General features: G+C 38.4%; 1 protein-coding gene and 1 long non-coding RNA gene across 4 annotated transcripts in view; one reads left to right on the forward strand and one right to left on the reverse strand.

Annotated features, from left to right (window-relative positions):
- Window positions 1-104: 104 nt before the first annotated feature.
- On the forward strand, window positions 105-16,757 carry LOC122892179. 2 transcript variants are annotated; one of them, XR_006381386.1, is made up of 4 exons: window positions 105-414; window positions 6,477-6,555; window positions 10,916-11,095; window positions 15,457-16,757. It is a non-coding gene; the product is annotated as an uncharacterized LOC122892179 (long non-coding RNA). The 2 variants fall into 2 exon arrangements; XR_006381387.1 differs by lacking the exon at window positions 15,457-16,757 and having other exon boundaries at window positions 10,916-11,628.
- The window catches only part of LEMD3 (LEM domain containing 3), a 77,684-nt gene continuing 63,446 nt past the window's right edge, over window positions 11,896-26,133 (reverse strand). Inside the window, exons 13-15 of one of the 2 annotated variants that reach the window (XR_006381385.1) lie at window positions 25,826-25,926; window positions 14,492-14,669; window positions 11,896-13,527 (exon numbers count right to left, since the gene is read on the reverse strand). The gene's annotated coding sequence lies outside the window, so the exon portion shown is untranslated. Of the gene's footprint in view, window positions 13,531-14,491; window positions 14,670-25,825; window positions 25,927-26,133 lie in introns of both variants that reach the window. The other variant, XR_006381384.1, reaches the window with a different exon arrangement.

A 26,133-nucleotide genomic window follows, 5' to 3' on the forward strand; every position in this document is an offset into this window, starting at 1 on the left:
GGAGGACCGCGGAGCGCGCCCGCCGCGGACGGGGCCGGCTGCCCGGCCTCAGCGGCCGCCAACTCCCTCCTCCTCCAAATCCTCCTCCTCCACAGCCGCCGCGGTGCTGCCGGCCGCGAGCGCAAGCAAAAGGTGGACTCTCTCCGTCAGGGAGCATCCCTCTCCGGGGTGGAGGCCCAAGGGCAGAGCCTAGCATCCCACCCAGGTCCCACCTGAGACCCCTGAGCAGGGTGGAGAAGAGAGAAACCACCACAGACAGCGAGCGGAGGACGCGAGGGAAGATGCCTAAGGAGCTTGAGGAGACGCCCGCTGTGCCCCCGATCACTGGAGAGCTTTGGTCATGAGAGCATAAAAAGATCTGGCAAGTACTTCTGGAGGGTGAAGCTGCAGCGGCACTGCCAGTTCTGCCTTCAGGTGAGCCGTCTGATAAACAACAAATAGGCATTATAAGACACGAAAGCACCCTCCTGCATTCCAAGGGAGCCTTTCTATGGAGTGAAGGCAGGCTTCGTGACAACAGTTTTCATAATAGTTAAATGTTGAGACGGGTTGTCCTTTCCACCACCAACCTCTCTTCTTACCCTTACACTGGTTTTTGTATTTGTTGTAGCTTGTCTAAGAGGCAGTATTGAAATTTATTCAAAAGGTGCTACCTCCGATGGCCAAATTGTCAGTCCCAGATGTTTAATTACAGGCCCAAGCCACTAGTCCCCTGCCTTTTCTTTGGCACTGATAACTCCTCCGGTAATCAAGTCCAAATGACCCTTAGCTTTTCAAGACAACCTAATTATATCTTAATTACTATAATTTATTATTTTTATTCACACTGGCACGACAGGCCCTGCAGATGCAAGATGTTATATAGAATTACTTAGGAACATTTTAAGATGCTACAAAAATAATTTATTGATGCAAAATTCTTAAGGGGTAAATGCCAAACAGATTTAGAGTGTGGATTATTCTAGTGTGAACTAAAGTGCGGTAATTTGTACATCACACTGCTTGTCTGAAAATGCTGATTTGAAAAGCAGAAACTTCAAAACAAATTTAATTCTAGCAAATTATTAAGGCCCATTTGCCAAAAGCCATTCCAATTCCAAGTAGCTCCCCTTAAATCATCTGGTACTGAGTAACACCACATCCCATGAATTACTCCTGGCAAATGGGCAGATTTTATCCTTAATATACTAGCAGTGGTAATGAGGCTAAGGTCAGATGACCTAAGTAGCTAAGGGTAAATAAACTGTAATACAGTGGGGCGCCTGGGTGGCTCAGTGGGTTAAGCCTCTGCCTTTGGCTCAGGTCATGATCTCAGGGTGTTGGGATCGAGCCCCGCATCGGGCTCTCTGCTCAGCGGGGAGTCTGCTTCCCTCTCTCTCTCTCTGCCTACTTGTGCTCTCTCTCTCTCTCTGTCAAATAAATAAAATAAAATAAAAAATAAGGGATTTAAGACACATGGTATTATTCAATTTAGGTACATCGAAGCTGGGCGGTAGGAGGGGAATACTCAGGAAAACAATTGAGTATTCACTCCCTTTTCTCTTTTTTGTATATTTAACTGGGTATTACATAAGCATCTGTTTATCTTTTTTTTTTTTTTTTTTAAGATTTATTTTCATTTGAAAGAAAGAGCGCACTCAAGTCAGGGGGAGGGACAGAGGGAGAGAGAGAGAGAACCTCAAGCAGACTCGCTGCTAAGCATGGAGCCCAATGCAGGGCTCTATCCCAGGACCCTGAGATCCTGACCTGAGGTGAAACCAAGAGCTGGACGCTCAACTGACTGAGCTACCCAGGGACCCAAGCATCTGTTTTCCTTAATTCCCTTACAACTAACGTTGTTCTTTGCCCATAGTCTAACAGGTTGTTTAAAAACAAAAGGAGGGGTGCCTGGGTGGCTTAGTGGGTTGGGCCTCTGCCTTCAGCTCAGGTCATGATGTCGGGGTCCTGGGATCGAGCCCCACATCGGGCTCTGTGCTCAGCAGGTATCCTGCTTCCCCCCTCTCTCTCTGCCTGTCTCCCTACCTACTTGTGATCTCTCTCTCTGTCAAATAAATAAATAAAATCTTTTTTTTTTCTTTTTTAAATAAATAAAATCTTAAAAAAAAAAAGGAAATGAAGACAGTAATTTGTGGACTGCTATACAGCTGCTCTGAGCTAAGTGCAGAGAAAAGCTTGTTCCAAAGGATTGTAATAATTATAGTAATATTTAAAATTGTTATAAGTTGCATAAACATATTTTATGCAGAAACATAAAATTTTAAACAAAGCATTATCTTACAACCTAATTCATATTAATATAAGTGGAGAGTTAAGTGATTATACCAATTCTACTGACTTGACAGCAAAACTAGCAGCTGGTTTTGATTTATTTTTGATTTTTAAGATTCTATTTATTTGAGAGGGGCAGGCGGGAGAGGAGCAGAGGGAGAGGAACAAGTGGACTCTGCACTGAGCATGGAGCCCAAGGGCATTCCCCATCGTTCCCATGAGCCTGAGATCACAACCACAGCTGAAACCAAGAGTGGGCCCTTCAACCGACCTAGCCACCCAGGTGCCCCATCCCTCAACTGTCTTCAAAGTTCAATAAGTATGTTAAAGAGAGGAGCAAAGAGTTGAAGTTACTTGAGTGTGTAACAAGTGCCAGACACTGAGCTAGATGTTTTACCCAGGGTACTTCATTTAATCCTTACAAATATCTCTGAGCTTATTATCCTTTATCCGTATTTTACAACTAAGGAGAATGTGGCATAGATAAATTATGTTACCAGGAAGGGGTGAAGGAGTATTTGAATTCAAAGCTCATTCCAAAATTCTATATACTCTTTTTGCTGTATGAATTTGTGCTATTTTCCAAATGCCCAGTATTCACTGGGCTCTTGTGGTTTTAAGTAACTGGTGTGCACTCAAGTTACCTCAGGTAATAAGGGGTAAAGAATACGTGTGGAAATAAGACCAGAGACTTAACCGGCTTGTCGGGTCATCCTCTGTGAGCCTGGGAGGTGGAGGCTTTGCCTTTGATAAGCACCAGGAACAGGAAAGGTACTACCCTCTGACCACATTCCTGTGAGCTTTGTAATTTAACCACTGATATTTAAATCATATATTTCACAACATTTTCTCTAACATCTTTTTTAATATAATCTTAAAACCAATCATGTTAACATATTACCTTAAACATTGTTTGTTTTTAAGACAAAGGACCCAGAAGAGGTAACTGCTTGCCTGCTCCCCATAACCCATCCCTTCCCTTAGCCAGTGGTGTGCTGGTAAATTTTTAACAACCAGATCAGGAGGAGGGAGACCTCAATTATAACAAAAACCAGTTGATGTGGTGTCAGTACTCCTGCCAGCCTGAGGCAGAGTGGGGCAGAGATGTATGTAACCAGCTGTTGGGCCTGAGAAAGCCAGCCCCAGCATACCACTGCCCCAGCTCTTCATAAAACGTCTTCAGAACACAGCCATAATTCAAGTTGCACAACTATAACTCTTTCCTCTTGCTGCCAGTTATGTCTATAGTTCATAATCAAATAATCTCCCCAGAGGGGAGAGTCTGATTCTATCACCATTGTCGTTTTTGGGGAAAGTTCTTCCTTGAAGCAATCTCAGAAGCCACTGGGCAGCCGACCGATTGGCTACCTCTGAGTCAGGTGTCCTCTCCTACTCCAACTGTGACTCAGATGGAAGGCTAACATGCTGTGCCACACAGCACCACTGCTGAAGAAACAGACTGCATTGCTACTTCTTAGGGGGTTGTGGTTGGGGCAACCTCTTTTGAAAGGAGTCTGTAAGCAGGACAGGCTTTCAAGCAGTAATCCCTCCACATACTGTGCTCACTCTTCAATAAGATCCTCTCAGCCACTACACAAAGCTTTGAGCCAGTTTCCATTCCACATACCCCAAGGAACATCTCGGGTGGACGCCAACAACAGCAAACAGGGGAATGGACAGGTTAGGAGAAGACAGTACTCAAAATCCTCCAGTCAGAGTGAGAAACCCTAAATTAGTACTTAAATTCAATAAGTATTTATCAGGTGCCATTGTTTTAAACCAATAATGATTGATCAGAGAGTAAGGGAATTACCTCATAGGAGGATGTAATAGACTCTCCAGGAAAAAGCTTTTCAAACTATACTCAATCCAGACTCCCCAGATTTTGCTTTTCTCTCCCAGGAAATAGAATGGTGTGACCCACCCGTGCTGAGAACACTTTTATACTGGTGGAAGCATGCCCCTTGCCTTGGTGTGCTGGGGTGGGAGTAAGGTTGAGGAGAACTATTCTCAACAACATGAGGGACACAGAGTCAATGCTGACTAAGGGAGACCCCTGAAATTTTCTCCCGGATTCTGAAAAAGAATTTCCACTTTCATGACACCCTTCCAGTCCCCAGTCATCAGACGTACTGAAAGGACAAGGACTCTATACCAGGTAATGAAGTGGGACCCCTAAACAAAGATGAAGACTGAATTAAATTGAGCATTTTCCATCTTTTCATGGTAAAATAATTTTGCTTCATCTCAAATAGCATTCTTTTATTTTACATAGTTGATGCCATCCCTTTTGTTGATTAGTTCTAGAGAGAGATCTGATGTATTTCCATGATTGATGTGCTGCCTGATTCTACCAGCTTTGGATATATAGATATGCTACAACAAGCAACAGATATTTAATAAGATTTTCAGTATTTTAGAGAATTAAATAATCCTCCCCAGACCAGCAAAGCTGCTTGACTCTTAGCAAGATTGTGCCACATAAAGCAGCACATGCAACATCAACTATATACACAAAATGAAAGAGAAGGGGAAGGGGTAAGATGGAACGTTTTGAGGCACCTGGGTGGTTCAGATGGTTAAGCGTCTGACTCTTGGTTTCAGCTCAGGTCATGATCTCATGGGTCATGGGATAGAGCCCCATGTCCCCATCCCTGCTCAGCGTGGGGGTCTGCTTGAAGATTCTCTCCCTCTCCTCCTGCCCCCATGCATGTGCACATTCCCCCTAAAATAAATAAATCTAAGAAAAAAAAAAGAATGAACATTTTAAGTTGTAAGGAAGATTCTGGTAGTGAACTTGATTCTACTCTTTCACTCCATCTTTCAGTGTTTCTTATATGGAGAACATTTAGTCCCACAGTGTGTGCATGCAGTGTTTAAAGGTATGTATTTTTCACATAATTTGTCCCTAACCACAAACTACATCCTTTATGTGTTGTTCAGCCAAAGCAGCTTCAATGTGATCCAGAGGCACAGGAAACCCTGGCTGTGTTGGGCCTTCTGGGAAATACCATGTTACTCTCCAAAATTGTGCCTCCCTAGAGGATTTTCTGTAGTAGTTTACTTCCGCCTAAATTTCACCCTGTGAACTGCCATTAATCTCCAAATCAAACAGTTCCACTCACTGGCCAGGGACCTGGGCTTTGGCCTCAGACAGATCTAAATTCAAGGATGGCTTCCATCATTAAAGCTAATGGGACAATAGGCAAGTTACTTAACTACTCCAAGCTTTGATATTCTTTCCTCTTCATAGAATGAAAAAATAAAGATATCTACCATCATGATGCTTAGCGCTTAGTCACACGAAAGCTAATGGTATAAGTCCTTAATAAATATTAATATAATACTAATATTATTAACCTTTATCATCACTTACCAACTTTCAATCACCAGAGTCACTCTTTGCCTTTAAGCTTTATCTAATATGACTTCCTGTCTGAAATGACTCATGGTTTCTCTTCACAGCTCAGAGTCCTACATTTGTATTAATAATTACCTCTTAAGGAAGTCTGTTGAGATTTAGTTAATTCTTTCAACACATGTTTTCTTCAAAAACTTTTTTATATTTATACCCAGGTTTAGTAATAGTAAATGTTTTCAAATATGTTTTTAAGTCTTCACTTCCTCAAAGGAATCACATTAGCAGGCTACACCTACCATTAGTCAAACTACTTTGTGAAAACCACTTTTAGATTTGCCATCAAAATATGTGATGAAATTTTTAAAATATCTTCAACACAGGAAAATCATCTTTGCATTCATTCATTTTACAAATATTTACTTAATGCTTACTATGAGCTGGAGAGACAATAAGGTAAACTGGCAAGATACTTAGTATATTAAAGTGTTAACTGCTAACAAGAGAAATAAGGCAGGGAAGGTTGCTAAAAGCGTCGGGAAAGTAACATTAAAGACATACAAAAAAGAAGGAAGCCATGCTGGTGTCTGAGAGAAGAGGAACAGCAAGCAAAGAGGAAACACCCAAAGCAGAGGTAGAACTGCCCTGCAGGAGGACCATCCAGGAGGCTGCCATGGGGAGAAGAGGGAGAAAGGGGGCTGTGGAGGGAGCATCAAAGGTTGTGGCCCAAGAGGCAATCATGTAGGGTCTTATGGGTCATTTATAAGGGTTTTGGCTTTCTTTGTAGTGAGATGGGAGGCTATAATAGGCTTTACACAGAAGCAACATGATCTGATTTATATCTTCACAGAGAACTTTCTTTGGCTGTTCTTTTAAGGAGTGCAGAGACAGAAGGGGAAACCAGTCAGAAGGTTCATGAAGTAATCCAGGTGAGAGGTAACTGTGACTTGGGGTAGGGAAGCAGTGGAGATGACGAAAAGGGATCAAACTGAAGATGTATTTGGAAAGAAGGGCCCCCAAGATTTGCTGACATACCAATTGGAGGGTTTGAAAGAAAGTTAAGAACATCTCTATGCTTTTTTCCTTTTCCTTTCCCCCCTCCTTCCTGAGCATTACAGAATGGCCATTTCATAAGAAAGATAGGGATGACGTGGAAGTGGGTGGTGGGATAGTTTATTAGCAGCTCAGTTTTCCACATTAAGTTTGAAATGGCTTTTAGACACATAAGATAATTTCATCCAGACAACTAAATATGAAATTCACACACATGGAATGACTGGGTTACAGATAGCATAGAAATGTATATAAATCACAAGATATCCATAGGTTGATTTAAAAAAAAAAACAAAAAAACAATGGTCAGCAAGGGCACTGTTGGTGGGAATGCAAACTGGTGCAACCACTGTGTAAAACAGTATGCAGCTTCCTCAAAAAATTAAAAACAGAACTATCCTATAACCCAGGAACCACACTACTGAGTATTTACCCCCAAAATACAAAAACATTAATTTGAAGGGATACATGCACCCGCTTATTGCAGCATTATTTACAATAGCCAAACTATAGAAGCAGCCCGGGTATCCATCGATGAAACAAAGATGATGGTGCGTGTATAGAATAGAGTATTATATGGCTCTCTTGCTGTTTGCAATGACACGGATGGGGCTAGAGTGTATTATGCCAAGTGAAATATGCCAGAGAAAGGCAAATATGATAATATTTGTGAATATATGAGTGAATATAATATTCACTCATATGTAGAATTTAAGAAACAAAAAAAAACAAGCAAAGGAAGAAAAGACAAAGAAACATTTAAATAACAGAGAACAAACTGATGGTTAACAGAGGGAGGGTGAGATAGGGGACATAAGGGATGAGGATTAAAGAATGCACTTATCATGATGAAAAAAATAAGATAAAATGATTTTTAAAAAGAAAAAAAAAAGACAGACTAAAGAGGTTGGAGGAAAAATATGGAAGCCCGAGAGGCAAATGAAGCTCTATTTTTTTTTTTAGAACACACTTGATTTGTGGAAAAAGACAAAATTTAGAACCAAACAGAATAGATGAATAGCCACACTATTATACCTTTTATGCTTTCAAATGAGTAAGCATAAAATATTAATGATTTTTATTACTATAAGGACTTATAAACTGACAGTGAAACACCTTAGTAGTCTCTAAATATTTGAGAATAGCAGCAATGGAATATGGGTGTATTCCGGCACGTGACCACATTGAAAAGCCATCCCTATAGGTCAAATGGCCAAACATCCAAGAGTTGTGGTTTGTAACTGACAGCTAAGTGACAAGGTCCACCAGATGGAAGGACATAAGAACAATCTCTTCAGAGATATAAACCTTTCTGAGGTTCAAATATATACAGTTTTCAAGCTGTAGCTTAAAGTATTGTGCCAAAATTGATTTTATTAAGTTGGTGGTCTATATAAGTAGAGAGAAAAATAAACTTGCACTTGACAGATTTCTATTCAACTCTGCCTGTGCCAAGTAATAGTTGTGTATGACTTTCTAATTCACATGTCTGGGATTTAGTGACCCCACCTTTGAAATGTAAGCAGTAATTTTTAAGAAACAATCTGTCCTTCCTATTCTGTAAGATGTTGGTGGAAGTCAAATGATATGAGGAGCTTTCAAACTACTGATGTCTAGAGGAAAAGTCAGGATTGAGGCAAGGTGCATTTTTCTAAATTCACCCACTTTTGTTTCTTTGTATAAACCACAGTTCTTTACATAGCTTGAAGATGGCTCTTTGAGATTCTGATAAAAGAAAAAGTTCCCCAAGGAAAATGTATAACAGACATACACACAAATTTAATATACAGTTGCACACTGAAAATCCCTTTGGAGCATAATTTCTTGTATGGAAGAGAAACTTAATGAAATTCTTTTGAAAAAACTTAGTGTGTGGTAGGCAGTGGGAGTAAATCAGAAGAGTAGCGTTGGGAAGGCCACCCAGGCAGGTGCAGATACCCAAATTTGAGGTAGAGTCCCTACTCTTAAGTAGTGGCAGTATGATAGGAGTTGCCAGATAAAACTCAGGATACGCAGATAAATCTGAACACCAAATAATTTTTAGTATGTCCTAAATATTTCATGGAGCATTATTCATAATTTATCTGAAACTCAGTGTAACTGGACATTCTATACTTTTATGTGCTAAATCTGGCAACCCTAGAGAAAAAACTGGTGAACTTATTCCTCCCTTCAACCTCTTATTTCTTTGAGGCAGATTCTGAAACAAATGTGTGCAACGTGACCACTGTGAATTGGAGAAAAAGTCATTTAGATCTAGTCCAGTTCTTTGGTGGCTCCTGAAGAGACCCATAAAGACGTTAAATAGTTCTTTACAGACCTATTTATTTTCCCGCCAGGGCATAAACCTTACTAATATTGTGGCTATATCCTATTCTCAATATATGGGTTTTATATGGTCCTGTCTGATCTGCATGAAACCGTGTGTAGCTGGGATTGAGTCCCACATCAGGCTCCCTGCTTCTCCCTGCTTCTCCCTCTGCCTGCCCCTCCCTCCTGCTCACGCTTGTGCTCTCTCGCTCTTTCTCCTCTCAAAAAATAAAATCTTAAAAAATAAAAAAACAAAACATGAGTTGGAGGACCCATAGTCAGCTTGTCCATCACCCCCTTCTACATACGTGCACACACATGCACAGACACATGTGAAACTAGGCAGGTAGTTTCTTCTCTACACAGCCCAAATCCGTGGCCTTCCTTGGCTGCAGTGTATGGTATCAGCAGGAAGGAAGATGGGCTCAGACAAGAACGTCCCTTTCAGTGAAGGATTAGAGGCACTTGAGAGATTCAAAGAAGGAAATCTTTCTGAGGTGGTAATACAAACCTGAAAGCAGAACAGGCAGGAGCATTCAGGAAGGTGCTTTCTCGGTCTAAAAGCTTCCAGCCCTTAAGGTCTTATCCCCTGGGTGATGCAACTAAAAACCCAAAGTAGTGCTGGAAAGCTTTAACAGGTATCTTTCCTACTTTTGTGATTCTGTCTGAAATTATCTTCTCCAGGTGCTGGTGTCTTGTTTGTGGAGGCTAAAATGTCAAGATAGTAAGGAGAAAGTAGTACGGTTTCAACCCATTCCTCTTGTAAACAGAGGGGCAGACTAGGATTCAGAACTGATGATCAACAGTATTTCAAGAACAGATCTTGGGGCGCCTGGGTGGCTCAGCTGGTTAAGCGTCTGCCTTTAACTCAGGTCATGGTCCCCGGCCCCTGGGATCCAGACCCACATTGTTTCTCCCTCTCCCTGCCTGCCGCTCTCCCCCTGCCACTCCCCCTGTTTGTGCTCTCACTCTGTATATATCAAATAAGTAAATAAAATCTTTAAAAAAATTTTTAAAAACAGCCCACAGTAAAACCAGAAGGCCTGCAGTACACGAGGCTGAGGAGCATTTTGGAGAAGACAGGTGGATGAAAAACTAAGGCCAGTCTTCATGATTGACCTGTGGCTTAGTGAAAGCTGCCCCTGGGCAAAAGTGGATATTGAGCTATGGAGCAAGACTTGGATACAGACTGAATTCTCAGCAGTAACAGAATACAGGAAAGGAGAGCAGAGTCTTCTTTTGCAACTTCCTATAGTGTAATGAGTGCTTAATAAACACTATTGACTGACCCTTCAGATGGGGGTGGGAGGATGGAAAGGGTATTGTTAAAGGGGTAGGGAGAGAGGTGGTGAATCTGTGCATGTTTCAACTCTCATAGGAAAAACAAATGGACCAAATAAAACTATCATCCATTTATCTTCCCACAGTGGCACAAAATGAAAAAAAATATTCCCTCTAAAGAAAAGTTTCTTCTATATTCTGCTCCCAGTAGTAACAATTACAACTAGAACTACAAGTAAAATTGGCTTACATTAATGAAAATACATATTATATCACAACCAAAGCTCTGAAAACTCAAAATATTCAGGGGAAAGAAACCCCAAAGAGACATTTGCTATAGTGCTTGGGGTAAAAGCAAAACATTAAAATAATAAAAACATCTTCCAAATGAATCAAATGGTGCTCAGCTTTAGGTAACTTTAGGTTACTTCATATCAATAAAGAAAAACACATCAGGAAATCTAAACCTTAAGTAAGCAATGATGTTATAAATATGAATGAAACAGCTCTGAACTATTTCCAGCTTTGCCTCTAAAATTCCTTTGGTCTGACGGCAGAACATATTATTTCCTGTTCTCATACTCTGTGGGAAGTAACACACCCATTTCAATCTTTGTCACTTTTTTCCTGTATCAACATCCACAGGAGGAATGATTTTGGTGCTGCCTACCCGAGGTTGAGAGCTCAGATCCATAAGCCTTCTGGCAACGAGTCTCAAACTTTTGTCAGAGTTACCTGGAGAGCCTGTTACTATCCTGGGATCTTCTCCAGATACAGTGATTCAGCAGGCTTGGTGAAGGAGTCAGGAATCTGCATTTTTAACAGGTACCCCAGATGATTCTAGAAGAGGTGGTCCACATGTCCTTCTTTGAGAAATTCAGGTCTAGAGTAACCAGAGTAATTTTTCATGTCTGCTTTCTAATCAAGGAGAGTAAGTTTCAAACTCTCTTTTCTATAATGCCCATAAGAGGGGTAAACAGGGTAATAGGAAAATACATGCGAGCATATATAACAAAGCTTTCATGACCTTTACAAAATATGTATTTTTACACATAATTCAATAGGAAATTCAAATAACTACAATTTTCACTTTACCCTAGATTAGGTGAGGTTCATTATGAAATGAGGCACTGCAAGATTCTGACTTTCCTCCTGAGTCATCGTGATTAAATTAAGCTCCCCAGAGTTTTAGCACTATGAATATTTTATTGTATTCTTTGAAAACTGGTTATTTTAAAATCAGATTATAAACCTTAGGTAACTGAAGTAACTAAATTCATTAAGACCTAGCTTTAAAAATTACTCCAGCCAAACAGGAATTTTTGTACTAATCTAATACTAGAATATGAACTACTATATTATAAGTACTTATTTTTTTTCCTGAACATAATGAAAATAGCATACTTCTCTAAATCTATCAGTTACATGGGCAATATTTATCCCACCAATCTCCAAATATGATAAGGCTCTGTCTTATAATGAAATAGTATTTTAGGTATATTCAGCTGCCCTTAAGGAAAACCAAGAAAAGCGATTTTGACTTTTTCCATGTTATCAAAGCATAATGGAAAATGGAAATGGTACTTTTGTATGTAATTAGACTATTATTGAGATATGACACATTGTAATTTTGAAAATGTGGCTTTATTTAAATGTGGAACTATGTATAATTTACAATGATGAATAACAGAATGAGTGTACATACAAGGCTCGTGGCTAGTTCTTCGAATATAAGGAGAGGAATCAATCCACAGGACTGCTCACAGAAGCAGTCTCTCCTGCTCAGTCACTGTCTGCTCTTCACTCATCTCGGTTGCTCCTGGGATCTTCCAAGGATGTAAACCAATCTGTTACCATATGTATACTGCATAAAATTAACTTCTAAGACTCCTATAATTAAAAGATTATACCAGCCTTATACCAGTTTAGTGTCACAGCAAGGAACATTTTAATAATACAGGACTGACTGTAGACAATCATTGGTGAAATACAACTGATCCATTCCAGTCAGGAGCTGACACAACTCTAGTGACCAACACTACCATAGTTCTGATGATAATTCTAGAACAGTCATAGCTGAGATCTGAATCTCAATGTTTTCACACTGAGAAAAACACATTTACATTTAGATTTTCTGCCTTTTTAAAGCAGAAGCACTGAGCATACAAAGGAAGAATTCTGGGACACAATAGTTGGGGAAAACTAACAATAAAATGAATAATTTAGGAGACACGAAAGACTATATCATTTCAAAGTAAGATAAAATGGGAGAATACATTAGTTTTAAAAGAACAAAAATTGTTAATAGTGAAGAACAAAAAAGCTTTTTCTTTCATTTCTGTTTCAGAAATAAAAGAAGTCAAAACTTAGGTTTCAAAACTGTACCCGACAGGTACATACCAGAGAATTTACTATTAATATGTTTATTTTAGGTTTTTGGTAAATACTTTTTTATGAGATTTAAGAATTTCCCTTCTAGTTTGCTAAGAATTACTTTTTTTATGAAAAGGAATATGGATGTTGAATTTTGTTAAATGGTTTACTGCATCTAAATGAGATGATCATATTTATTTCATTTATTCTGTTAATGGGACAAATTATATTGATTTTCTAATGTTAAACCAGTCCTGCATTCCTTGGAATACATCCAATTTGGTCATGGTGTATAATTCTTAGTTGTGTGTTGCAGGATTTGGTTTGCTGGACACTTTAGTTTGTTTGGGACTTTTGCATTTTTGTTCAATGAGACTGGCCTATAAATTTTCCTTTTCTGTTTTCTGCATCAAAGTTATGCTAATCAGGAGTGCACCTCATTTTTCTACTTGCTGGGATAGGGAATATATCATTTAAAAAGGAAAGCACTGAAGAGATTATACATTTTCAAAGGTGTGTCTTATGCATGATCATTGTTAAGAGTGACTACAGTGAAGAAAAGCAAAGGGATGTTAAAAAAAAAAAATCTCATTTTCAAGCAGTTTGTCTCACAGATCTTGATTTAGAAATGGTAACCAGGATATTATATGATGGGAATTTTACATTATTTCATTCCATTCTCTCAACCATACAATTACCATTGTTTTAAAAATGAGGAAACTGAGTCTTAGACTACTTAAATAACTTGCCTAAGGTCATACAATTAGTATGTGTCAACGCTGAATTTTGAGCATGGCTCTCACTCCAGGGACTGTGCTCTTAAACACGCTTCCTTTTTTCCTCTCTCAGTGCAGGGATCCAGTGTTTTGGAAGACTTCATACACCTGCTAACAGTAAAAACCCACAAATCTGTAGCTAAAATAAATACAGCTCTTTTCCAAAATGTTAAAATTATAAAAACTCTAAAATGCCTGAGCTTCACTGCCAAAGGTTGGTAATGATTCAAAATATACTAATGGAGGAGACCAAATTAAGAAAATAGACTAGAAATAATTATGGGAATCCTAATTAAGGTAAACATTTAAATATATGTAATAGGGGCACCTGGGTGGCTCAGTGGGTTAAGCCTCTGCCTCGGCTGAGGTCATGATCTCAGAGTCCTGGGACTGAGCCCCACATCAGGCTCTCTGCTCAGCAGGCAGCCTGCTTAATAAAAAATATATATATGTAATAAATGTTAATGGAAGTTTTGTATAATACATACGTAATTCAACAGATTAGACTTCACTGCTAAATTGCAGAATAGTTCCCACCAACTGAATGTATATAGTATATTCCTTTCACTCCAGACAAAATTTTTAATTTCTAACAACTCTAATATCAAAATTCATTTTAGCATCAATGGGATCTTTAAAAAAAAAAAAAAATCACTGACCAAGTTCCAAAGAAAAATAATTGTGTCTATCTGCATGAAGTCCAGTTTCTGCCAGGGGACTTATGTTTGCTTCTACCTGAGCAACTACCAACTGTGAACACCATGTTTTTTCTTTGCTTGAAGCTTTCTGGGCCCATGGTGGTTGATTGTAGGAATTGGAACCACACTCTGAAAGAAAACCAACTGGCTTCTTTGCTGTCCCTTTCCAGAGACAAGTCTAGTTCTCATTGATCCTGACTCTGCCTAGTTTTATGCCAGGATCTTCTGTCAGAATTCAGATCTTTGTTGTTGTTTTCTTCCTTAGTGCCAGAGAAAATGAGCCCTCTTCCAATTAAGAGTATCTTAGATGGCATATAGTATATTTAAATAATGTACATCCAATTTAAGCAGCACACAGACAATATTTTCCATACCTTATTCTCCAAAGACATTATTTTGATTGCCCATGATTCCATCATATGATAATCCAAAATCCATTACTCTCACTTTTGTAGAATTTAATTGCTTCTCGTTTGTATCACAGTATAGAACTGTAGTGAATATCATTTTCATATCTCTTCATGTCACTTCTGATTTCTTCAGAATAAACTCCTAAATTAAAATGTAAGATCAAAAGGTATGAAGGTTAAAACATTTTTTAAATGTATTACCAAACTGACCTATAAAAATGCTCATCACTTTACACAAATACCAGCATTTATATAAGTGTCCTGTTTCCCCTAAACTAAAATAAAATCTGTCAAATTTCTTATGTAACTTTCTCAGTTGTTAATCTGCATTTATATCTGCAGCTGAATGTTTCATATATTTATCAGTCATTTGCAGCTCTTCATTTGTCAATCATCTCCTGATGTCATTTGGCTATTTTCTATTGAGATGTTTGTCTTCTAGGTTAAAATGATTTTTATTTGTAGAATGTTATTGAAAATCATATATACTGTTACTACTAATATCTTCCCATTTGCTTCTTTTTAAATTTGTTCTTAGATTTTTTAGATACACTCATTTTTAGATATACTCATTTTTGTTCAAATACAAGTACAGGGAGCATTATTTTCTGATTTCTTTCTGTCCGTTCTAACCCCTGTATCAAATGTTTTCCTCTTCCTTTTTATGACTACTTCTCAACTCTTTATTCTTCCTGGAATTTATTTGGGCATGTGTAAAGGACTAAGAACAGGTTAAAACTGCAAAAGGCTGATACTAATGTAAATTAGTGATACAGTCTAATGTGAAAATAGAACTGGAGTGAATTCAGAAATTCAGGGAAAAGTCTAACCTGCCCCCTCATCCATTCTCTACTACAATCTGCAATTTTCTTCCCTAAACCAAAGGACTCTTTGCATAATGATATTATTCATGTTCCCATTGTTTGCAGCTAATTGTTGAGGACAGTGGTCCCCAACTTGTATTCATGGCACAGAAAGAAAAGGAAAATCATTATACGGTGCACAGTTATATCACTGCCACAGGGTTATGTGACCCGCTACCGCCCGCTGCAGATGGGCTTAAAGAACTGTCAAGATTTTATCTTGGCCTGCCACACATCCAATTTGCTTATGTATGGTGCACAGTTACAATGGAGAGACTATGTAACAATTGCCAGAGTCAAGGAGGCCCTGAGCTCCACCACTGGAAGGGCACATTAGCACATCTGGAACCAATTTGTGGCATACCACTTGAGAAGGTCTGTTTCAGAACAGCTCTGCTACTTATGTTCCTCTGATAAAATGCCCTTCTCCACTGACAACGTTGCTAGGGTTCTAGAAAACAGATGCTGGTAATGATGTAGAGAAGCCCAACTACGACTAAACAGAATAAGCATCAGGAAACCATCCTCCTGCCCTTTTGTCCTGGACCTTGGCAAGATAAGGAGTGGATACTAAACTTCAAGAAAACAACCCAACACTTGTTGTGTTATTGGAACATATGAAATCTTTGTGAAAGATATCCTCTCTCAGCCAAGTTAGTTTAAGGAAACTGAGTGACTCTCATGATGTGGAAGTATCTGGTCATTAAGATCTAAGTGACTACAAGCCAAGGGTCTGTGTCTCTTCAAAGGAGACAAAGAGTTGCAGGAGCCAAAGGCCCTGGCATTAGTTACATTATGGCTCTAACTTTTTCTCTTAAATTTTTTTTAACTTTTAGAGAATGATCCACTTTCCCTGCTCATATTTAAAGTCACCTTAAAAGTTAAAAAAAAAAAAAAAGCCACCTTTATCCTACACTGAATTCTTATATACCAAAGTGCCCTCATAATTCAAGTATTTATTGGCCATGTAATCTGTTTTTGGTGTTGAATCATAACATAATAAAATACTCTTAGAAAAAGTCTGGGCCTCCTCTAATATCTTTCTCTGCTTCACAGTATCATCTACATTTACGCCTGTGTTTCCCAATGTCTTGTAGGCTGTGCAATGAAAAACCATTACAAAGTTGAACTAGCAAATCTCACAAAATACGTAGGGCTTTCATGAGGTTGATAAACGTGATGGAAAACTATTTAAATCGTGAACATTGCTATAGAACATGTCAGTCCAGTTAGCTAGCTATTGAAGGGCAGAAGCTAAGGCCAAAAGGGCAATGACACAAGAAGTTTTATTAAAGAATGATCTAATTAGACAGAAACCCTTACAAAAATGAAGTCTAGGATATTTTTGTAAAATGAATCAATTGAAATCAAATATGAAATGAAAATTATCATTTCATGATTCTAATAAATTTATCAAGAAAAAAGACCAAAAAATTATTTCTAAGAGTTAAAATATTTAAGTTAACTTTGTTACACAGAAAATAAGTTTATTTTTATAATTTTAGTAAAAAATTTCAAGTCAAAGTTTTAGTAAAACTATTTATGAAAATTCGGTCTCTGATTTAAGTGGATTTAAGTGACCTTCTGGTATTGGTTACACTCAATAACTTTTTTAATATCTGATAGGGCCAGTCTCTCCTTTTCAATCATATTTTAAAAATTTACTTTCTTATTCATCCATCCAGCTGATATCACAGAAATTCATTTAAAATCCCTAGAAATTAATTTAAATCTATTGAAATCTTTATTGGAATTCATTAAACCTCTTTACCAATTTAGGAAGAATTAGGTAGTCCATTAGAAATATTCACCTGTTGATGCCTGGTGACCTAGTTTTTAGCAGCAGAATATATATTCTTCTCAAATTCACATGGAACATTCTTCAGGATAGACCAAATACTGGGCCATAAAATAAGCTTCAAGAAGTTTAAGGCAGGGGGTGGCACCTGGATGTCTCAGTTGGTTAAGCATCCAACTCTTGATTTTGGCTCAGGTCATGATCTCAGGGTCCTGGGATTGAGGCCCACATTGGGCTCTATACCGAGTGGGGAACCTGCTTGAGGATTCTCTCCCTCTGCTACTCCCCCTGCTCACACTCACATACTCTCTATAAAATACCTAAGTCTCTAAAAAAAAAAAATTCAAGGGGTGCCTGGGTGGCTCAGTGGGTTAAAGCCTCTGCCTTCGTCTCGGGTCATGATCCCAGGGTCCTGGGATTGAGCCCCGCATCGGGCTCTCTGCTTAGCAGGAAGCCTGCTTCCTCCTCTCTCTCTCTGCCTGCCTCTCTGCCTGCCTGTGATCTCTGCCAAGCGAATGAATAAAATCTTAAAAAAAAAAAAAAAAAATTCAAGAGGACTGAAATCAAGCGAAATATGTTATCCAATCACATGGAATGAAATTAGAAATCAGTAACAGAAAGAAATAAGGGACATTCACAAATACATGGAAGTAAAACAATGAATTTGTAAATAACCAAGTATCAGAAAAGAAAGCAAAAGGAAATTAGAATACTTTGAGATGAATGAAAATGAAGACCCAACATACCAAAACTTATGGGATGCAACTAAAGCAGTGCTTAGGAGAAAATTTATGCCTGTAAATGCCCATACTAAAAAACAAAACAAACAACAACAACAAAACTCTCAAATCAATAACCTGAACTTCCACCTAAACTACACTGGAAAAAGAAAAGCAAAATAAACCCAAAACAAGTAGAAGGAAGGAAATAATAGACCAAGGTAGAAATTAATGACATGAAGAATAGGAAAATTAAATAGACATCAACAAAAAAGTTGGTTCTTTGAAAGTATCAACAAAACTGGCAAACTTGTAGCTAGACTGACCAAGAAAAAAGGAGAGAAGACTCAAATGATTAAAATCAGTAAAGAACAGGTGTTGCTACTAAATTACAGAAATAAAGATGATTATAAGGGAATGCTATAAACTACATATATACTAAGAAATTAAGTAATAAATGAAAGGTGAAAATTCCTGGAAGGACACAAACTACCAAAACTGACCTCAGAAGAAAAGGAAAATTTGAACAGACCTATAACAAGTGAAAACATTGATTTAGTAATCAAAAAATGACCTATGAGGCCCAGGCCTGATGACATAAATGGTGAATTCTACCAAACATTTAAAATATAATGAAATCTTTCTATTTGCAATGACATGGATGGAGCCAGAGAGTATAATGCTAAGTGAAAGAAGTCAGTCAGAGAAAGGCAAATTCTGTATGATTTCACTCCACTGTGAAATTAAGAAACAAAACAAACAAAGGGGGGGAAAAGGGGTGCTAAGAAACAGACTCTTAACTATAGAGAACAAACTGATGATTACCAGAGGGGAGGTGGATGGGGGGATGGGTTAAATAGATGATGGAGATTAAGGAGGGCTCTTGTTGTGATGAATACCAGGAGATTCGTGGAACTGTTGAATCATTATATGTACACCTGAAACTAATATTATAACTGTATGTTAACTAACTGGAATCTAAATGAAAACTTAAAAAATAAAGTATAATTAATTACTGGTTTTCCACTAATGCTTCCAAAAAAATAGGAAGGACTACTTCCCAACTCATTCTGAAATCAGAAAACTGTGATGCCAAACCAGACAAAGACTTCACAAAAAAGAAAACTGGAGACCAAATATCTCTTAAGGATACAGACACAACTTATTTGTGGAGCATAACAAATAGCATGGAGGACAAGGGGAGATGGAGAGGAGAAGGGAGTTGAGGGAAATTGGAGGGGGAGGTGAACCATGAGAGACTATGGACTCTGAAAAACAATCTGAGGGTTTTGAAGGGGTGGGGGGTGGGAGGTTGGGGGAACCAACGGATTGCATGGAGCACTGGGTGTGGTGCAAAAACAATGAATACTGTTACACTGAAAAGAAAAAAAATACAGACACAAAAATTCTCAAAAAGATACTAGCAATCCAAGCCAGCAACCTATAAAAAGGATTATATACCATGATCATGATCTCAGACTTGAGTGCAAGGTTGGTTTAGCATTTAGAAGTCAGTTCCCATTATCAACAGAATAAAGGACAAGAATCAACATGATTATTGCAATAGACACAGAAAAAGCACTTGGCAAAATCCAACAGCCCTTCATGATAAAAACAAACAACAAGAAATAGAAGGAAACTTCTCTCAATATGATAAAGAAAATTTTAAAAAAGATTTTATTTATTTATTTGACAGAGAGTGTGAGAGAGCACAAGCAGGGGGAGAGGCAAAAGGAGAGGAGAAGCAGGCTCCCCCCTGAGCAGGGAGCCCAATGCGGAGCTCCATCCCATCATCCTGGCCCTGGGATCATGACCTGAGCCAAAGAGAGATGCTTAACTGACTGAGCCACCCAGGCACCCCAAGAAAATATTTTGAAGATTAATGTAAATGAAAATACAACATACCCACAGCTAACATCACACTTAATGGTGAAAGACTAAATTCTCTTCTGTTAAGATCAGGAACAAGACATCTGCCCTTGCCATTTCTATTCAACACTGTATTAGAGATTCTAATCTCTATATAAAATTTAACTCAAAAGAGACCACAGTCTAAATATAAGAGCAGGGTTCCTGGGTGGCTCAGTTGGTTAACCGTCTGCTTCAGCTCCTGCCATGATCCCAGGGTCCTAGGATAGAGTCCTGCATCAGGCTCCCTGCTTCTCCCCTCTGTCTGTCTCTCATGAATAAATAAATAAAATCTTTTTAAAAAAATATAAATAAATAAATAAATACTTCTTAGAATAAAACACACAAGGAAGTCAACTTGGATTAAGCAATCCTTTTAGACACCAAAACATGAGCAACAGAATAAAAAATAAGTTGGATGGCATCACATGGGAAGACCTAAGTCCAGGGAAACAGCATTCTAGTAAGAGTATGAAGGCCCTAGATGGAAAGTGGATAGGGAATAAAAAGTACACCAGAGTAGAAGAAGCATGATAGGAGAAATATTTGGAGAAAAGAGCATAGGCCAGTTCATATAGAGCCTTGAAGGCTATTACAAGAAATTTGGACATTCCTCTAAATGCAGTGGGAATCACTGGAGGATTATATTTTAGGGACGGTTATGTCCTAGTCTGATACGTGTTTTTGTTTTGTTTTGTTTTGTTTTAAGATTTTATTTATTTATTTGACAGACAGATATCACAAGTAGGCAGAGAGAGGGGGGGAAGCAGGCTCCCCGCTGAGCAGAGAGCCCGATGGGGGCTCGATCCCAGGACCCTGGGATCATGACCTGAGCGGAAGGCAGAGGCTTTAACCCACTGAGCCACCCAGGCGCCCCGATACATGTTTTTGAAGACAACTTTGATTCCTGTAGGGAAAATGAATTACAGCTGGGCACGGAACAAGGAGACTAGCTTAGGCTTTTGCAGCAATTAAGGCAAGACATAATGATGGTGTCAAGACAATGGATAAATTGGATATCAGATAGATAAACAGATAGGGATGTGGAAGAGCTGAAAGGACTTATTAACTCACTGAACATAGGAATTGAAAAGAGAGTAAGAATAACTTCTAGATTTTTGGCTTCAGCAACTAATATTTGTTGTATAATTTACTCAGAAAAGACTAGAAAAAGAATGGGTTTGGAGGCAAAGCAGCATGAAAATCAGAGCTTTGTTTTGGTATACAAAATTTGAAAATCTTTTAGTCATCCAAATGGAGATCTCAAATAGCAAGGTGAACATACACATCTGGACCTAGGGTAGGAGTCAAGCTTGAGACAGAAATCTGAGAGTCATTCATCAGGCCTGGGTAAGATCACCCAGAGAAAACATCTAGACAGAGGATAGCAGAGGAGCTCAGACTAAGGCCCAGGGCACTCCAATATTAAGAGTGAGCAAAGGAGGAAGACCTGGCAGAAGACACTGAAAAGGAGTAACAAATTATGCAGGAGGAAAGATGGGATTGTGGTGTGTTAAAGAGTAACTCAGATATTTAGTTACTTACATGGAAATTTAGTCACATGAGGTAGACAATGAAAAAACTATCAAAGAAAAAAGACCAAAAAAGAAAAAAAAGCAGGGGCGCCTGGTTGGCTCAGTCAGTTGAGTGTTTGCCTTCAGCTCAGGTTTTGATCTCAGGGTCCTGGGATCGAGTCCCACATCAGGCTCTCTGCTCAGCAGGGAGTCTGCTTCTCCCTCTGCCTGCCACTCCCCCTGCTTGTGCTTTCTCTGTCAAATAAATAAGTAAAATCTTAAAAAAAAAAGGGGGGGGGGACCCGCCACCACTATAAGAAAGAAGTGAGAAAACAAAGTACAATCTAGCAACAGTTATGTCTTGTTTATATAGCTTTTTGGTAAATTGATTAGATGGCAGCCAGCAAAAAGGCTGAGCAGAATGTCCTTAAGCAGGCTAACTGATCATCAAAGAAAGTAAGTTTCAGGTTAAGGATTTGCCAAAGCCTTGAGAGTTTAGCCTTTGAATATATGCAACAGGCTTTCTTTGTTATTTTTTAGAGTCTACTATGTTAGGCCAGGTGCAAACCATTCCTCATCAGAATTTCTGAAGTATCACAGAAAATAAAAGAGAAAGAAAATGCCTCAAAAATACGGAAGCCAAAAACTGTAATCAGGAGATCCAAATTAATCTTACACGGGGTACCTTTATATCAATGGTTCTCAAACTTGAATGTGTATCAGGATCACCTGGAGGATTTGTGAAAACAGATTAGTAGGCCCCCAACTCCAAAGTCCCTGAAAGAGTAAGTCTGGGTGGGGTCCAATAATTTGTTTGGAGTAACGAGTTACCATTTGATACTGATGCTGCTGACTAGAGAACCACACGTTTTGAGTATCACTGACCTAGAGAAACTTGAATGTGTACAGCAGGAAACATGTTCAAGAATGAATGAATATTCATAGCTACCTTATTTATAACAGTAAAAAAATTAAGAATGATCTCAATGTTCATAGATACTTGAATAGATAAATTGTGGTATATTTTATGAAGAATACTATACAGCCATGACAATGAATGGAAGCGACCTGCATCTCTACAGATGAATCTCAATAACAATGCTGAACAAAAAAGGTCACTGAAGTATACATTTGATTCTACTCACTCAGAGAGGTCAAAGGCAGTAACAAACAATGTAATATTTAGAGACACATACATATGTGGTAAAACTGTAATGCAAAATAAAGAACTATTAACACACAATTCAGAATAATGGTTATCTGGGAGTAGGGAATGAGAGAGAAACCATCAGGTAAAGGCAGAGAAGTGCTCCAAAGTCAATATTCTGTACCTTAAGATGATGGTACACTTCAAAATATAAGTAAGATACTTCAACATATTCTTTTATGTGTGAATTATTTCGTGACAACAACAACAAAAAAAAACTAAAAAAAGACGCAATAATCAGCAATGTCTGAGAGTTCTAAGAGCTTGAGAAAGATGAAGCTATAGAAATGACTCTTGAATTTGGCCAAAGGAAGTTTTGTGGTGCTGCAGAGGAGTAATTTCAGAAGAATAATGAGTACAGAAACCAAACTAGAGCAGAAACACTGTAATACAAGGCATAAACTAGAAAAACAGTAAGTGAAGTGCAAATCAAGTATTTCAGAAATGCACATGGAAGAAATTACTTTCAGCCAGAAATCAACAACACTTCCTGGAGGCGACACAGGAGTAACATTTTAGAAGACGGGCAAGACTTGGGAATACAAAAACAGGAAATGGAAGATGTTTCAAGGAACAATATGAATAGTGCCATTAAAAGCATAATGAAGCAATAATTAGGTATGTCCGTGAAAGTCAAGCAGTGCAGTTCAGCTGGAGCACAGAGGCAAAGTAAGTGGGATTCAGCTGGAAAGGTACTGGTCTAGACCTGCACTGTCACCGCGGCTGACACTGGCTACACTTGGATTCTGAGCATTTAAAATATGGCTGCTATAACTGAAGAATTAAAGTTTTAAAGTGAATTAATGTAAACTTAAAAATTGATACCTGATTCAGCTATAGGAAAACTTCTATGTATGTTTGGAAGAACTTGGATATGTGAATCTAATTTTTCCAACAGTAGAGGTTATAAAATCGAAACATAGATCAAGTATTTTCAGTGTAAATGTAGCATCTGAATTGAGACGGCCTGTTAATAAGGTGACCAACTATGTAACTTTTAGCACTGTAAGTCACACAAGCTGTAAGTGTAATATATATTTAGATTTTAAAGCATATAAAATAACTCATTAATAAAATTTTTAATTACATGCTGAGATAATATCCTGAATATATAAGGTTAAATAAAATGTATTAAAGTTAACTTCATCTGTTTTTTACTTTTTAATGTGACCATCATAAAATTTTAATAACACATGGCATTATATTTGTACTGGACAAGCACTGGTCTAAATAAAAGCAGGCCTTGAATACCAACTCAAACTTGGCTATTATTCAGTAGGAAATGAAAAGCCACTAAAACCTTCACAGTAGTAGGGGGATTTTTTGGGTTGTTTTGGTTTTTTGTTTTCAGTAAAAGGAAGTATTGCAACTTTTTGGAAATACAAAAGTAACACTGCCCCTTAGGAGTTAAATTTTTAAATTAATTCAACAGATCAAAGCAGAAATGAAGTCGCCTAGAAATGGTTCCAGGCCTGGAACACCTGACTAGTTTATGAAGGCTGTATAATACACAGCTTCAAGCAAGCTTCTAGTCTTGGGTATATGGCAAACCACTTATGAACAGTTATGTTTAAAACCAACTTTTGTATTTGTTCTTTCTTTTGACAATCATAGGTTTGTAGATCTACTCAACATCTCATTTTCCTACAAACCAGGAAAATTTCTAATCAATATCAGAGAATCATAGGTAATGTTGGAATATTATGTAAGTTAACAGTTCTGGTTTTTGGAAAGGAGAATTCTTAAACAGCTCCATCTTGCCCTTCCTCCAAAAATGTTCTACATTAGAAAAGTCGGAGGATTATTATTTTTTTTTTAAAGATTTTATTTATTTGACAGAGATCACAAGGAGGTAGAGAGACAGGCAGAGAGAGAGGCAGAGAGAGAGGAGGAAGCAGGCTCCCTGCTGAGCAGAGAGCCTGACGTGGGGCTCGATCCCAGGACCCTGGGATCATGACCCGAGCCGAAGGCAGAGGCTTTAACCCACTGAGCCACCCAGGCGCCCCTCGGAGGATTATTTTTAATTAACTGCTACAATTCTGAGAAATCTTACCTAGCACCCTGACTGACCTCTTCATCCCCACTCCAGTAACCCGTAATTTAGGAAACGTCACCACCATCTAACCAGTTGCCCAAGTCATACAACATCCACTTCAACTTCACACCAAGGAACTTTTCAAAATTCCACCTTCTAATTTGTTTCAAATTTTCCTGAATACTTCATGCCATCCCCAACCATACAGTTAAGTATGGCAGAATTGGTAGTGAACTCAATTTCTGCCTCTGTATGGATTCTCTCGTTCGTTTTCTGGGTCATCCAATTTACTTTCCTGGTTTTAACACCCAAATTGTATCTAGCTCAGATCTTTCTCCACAGAATTAGAAATCCAATCATTTGCTAGGAACATCCACCTGAATATTTCCATAAGCATCCCAACCTCAAAATGTCCAAAAATTCAATTATCTTTTCCATCTAAATGTTGCAATTAGAATTCCCACACTAGAAAACTGGACATCAACTTATCTCCCAATATCCAATTAAGTCCTTCCCACTTTATCTTATTTGTCAAATCCTTTCTCCATTTTTCATCAAAACAAATCCTCACTTGAACTCCCTTTAACAACCAACATCCAGGGACACCTGGGTGGCTCAGTTGGTTAAGCGGTGCCTTCAGCTCAGGTCATGATCCCAGCGTCCTGGGATCGAGTCCCACATCAGGCTCCTTACTCGGCGGGGAGCCTGCTTCTCCCTCTCTCTCCCTCTCTCTCTGACAAATAAATAAATAAAATCTTTAAAAAAAATAACAACAACAAAACAACCAACATCCAAACTTCATAATGGGACCTACAAAACCATCTGATCACTGCCCACTTTTATATTCAGTAATTGAACTGTAAGATACTGCTGGTACTCTGTACATGCAGTAGGTTATATCTCATCAATCTTTTTTTATCTGCTCTCTATGCCTAAATAACCTTCTTTACAATTTCAGGAGCATGTGCCAGCCTCCAATGTCCACCCATGGAAGATATAGGAAATCTAAGGACACAGGTTCTATGAGTTTTAAAATCTAAGAATCAACAAAATGACTATCCTGCTGCCCCTAGCAGAGGTTCTCAGGTGTTAAAATCCACCATCAGGAGATATTTCTGGTCATAAAGATTTTCCAATGAGGCTTAGAGGCAGTAGCTACTCATGCTTACTGAACCAAGAGAATGAGCATCCTGGACATTCAGTTTCTTTAAACCACAAACTTTTGGTTTCTAATTATTTTCAGTTCTTAAGTACCTGTTCCTCAGCATCCTTTCCAAAAGAGCAGCTGCCCAAATCCTGCTTGATTTAGCATCCTCTGTTGAGTCATCTGGAAGAAGTGACTTGCCGAGATAAGTCTAGGAAAAAAGGGCGAAGAAGCCATGTAGATGACCTATAGTAATGTGATATTACTAGGAGCAGTGAGAACTGCCAGGTCAATATTATTAAAGGAAATATTCTGGGTATATGATACAATAAATCATTTTTCACTCAGAGCTCACAGCTTGTCATCCAAACAGTCAAGACTGTACAAGGAAAATGTAATGAAGTCGAGTATCAGGCTT

This window comes from Neovison vison, chromosome 12 (genome assembly GCF_020171115.1).
Source record: "Neovison vison isolate M4711 chromosome 12, ASM_NN_V1, whole genome shotgun sequence".
In the NCBI taxonomy this organism is placed as follows: Eukaryota; Metazoa; Chordata; class Mammalia; order Carnivora; family Mustelidae; genus Neogale; species Neogale vison.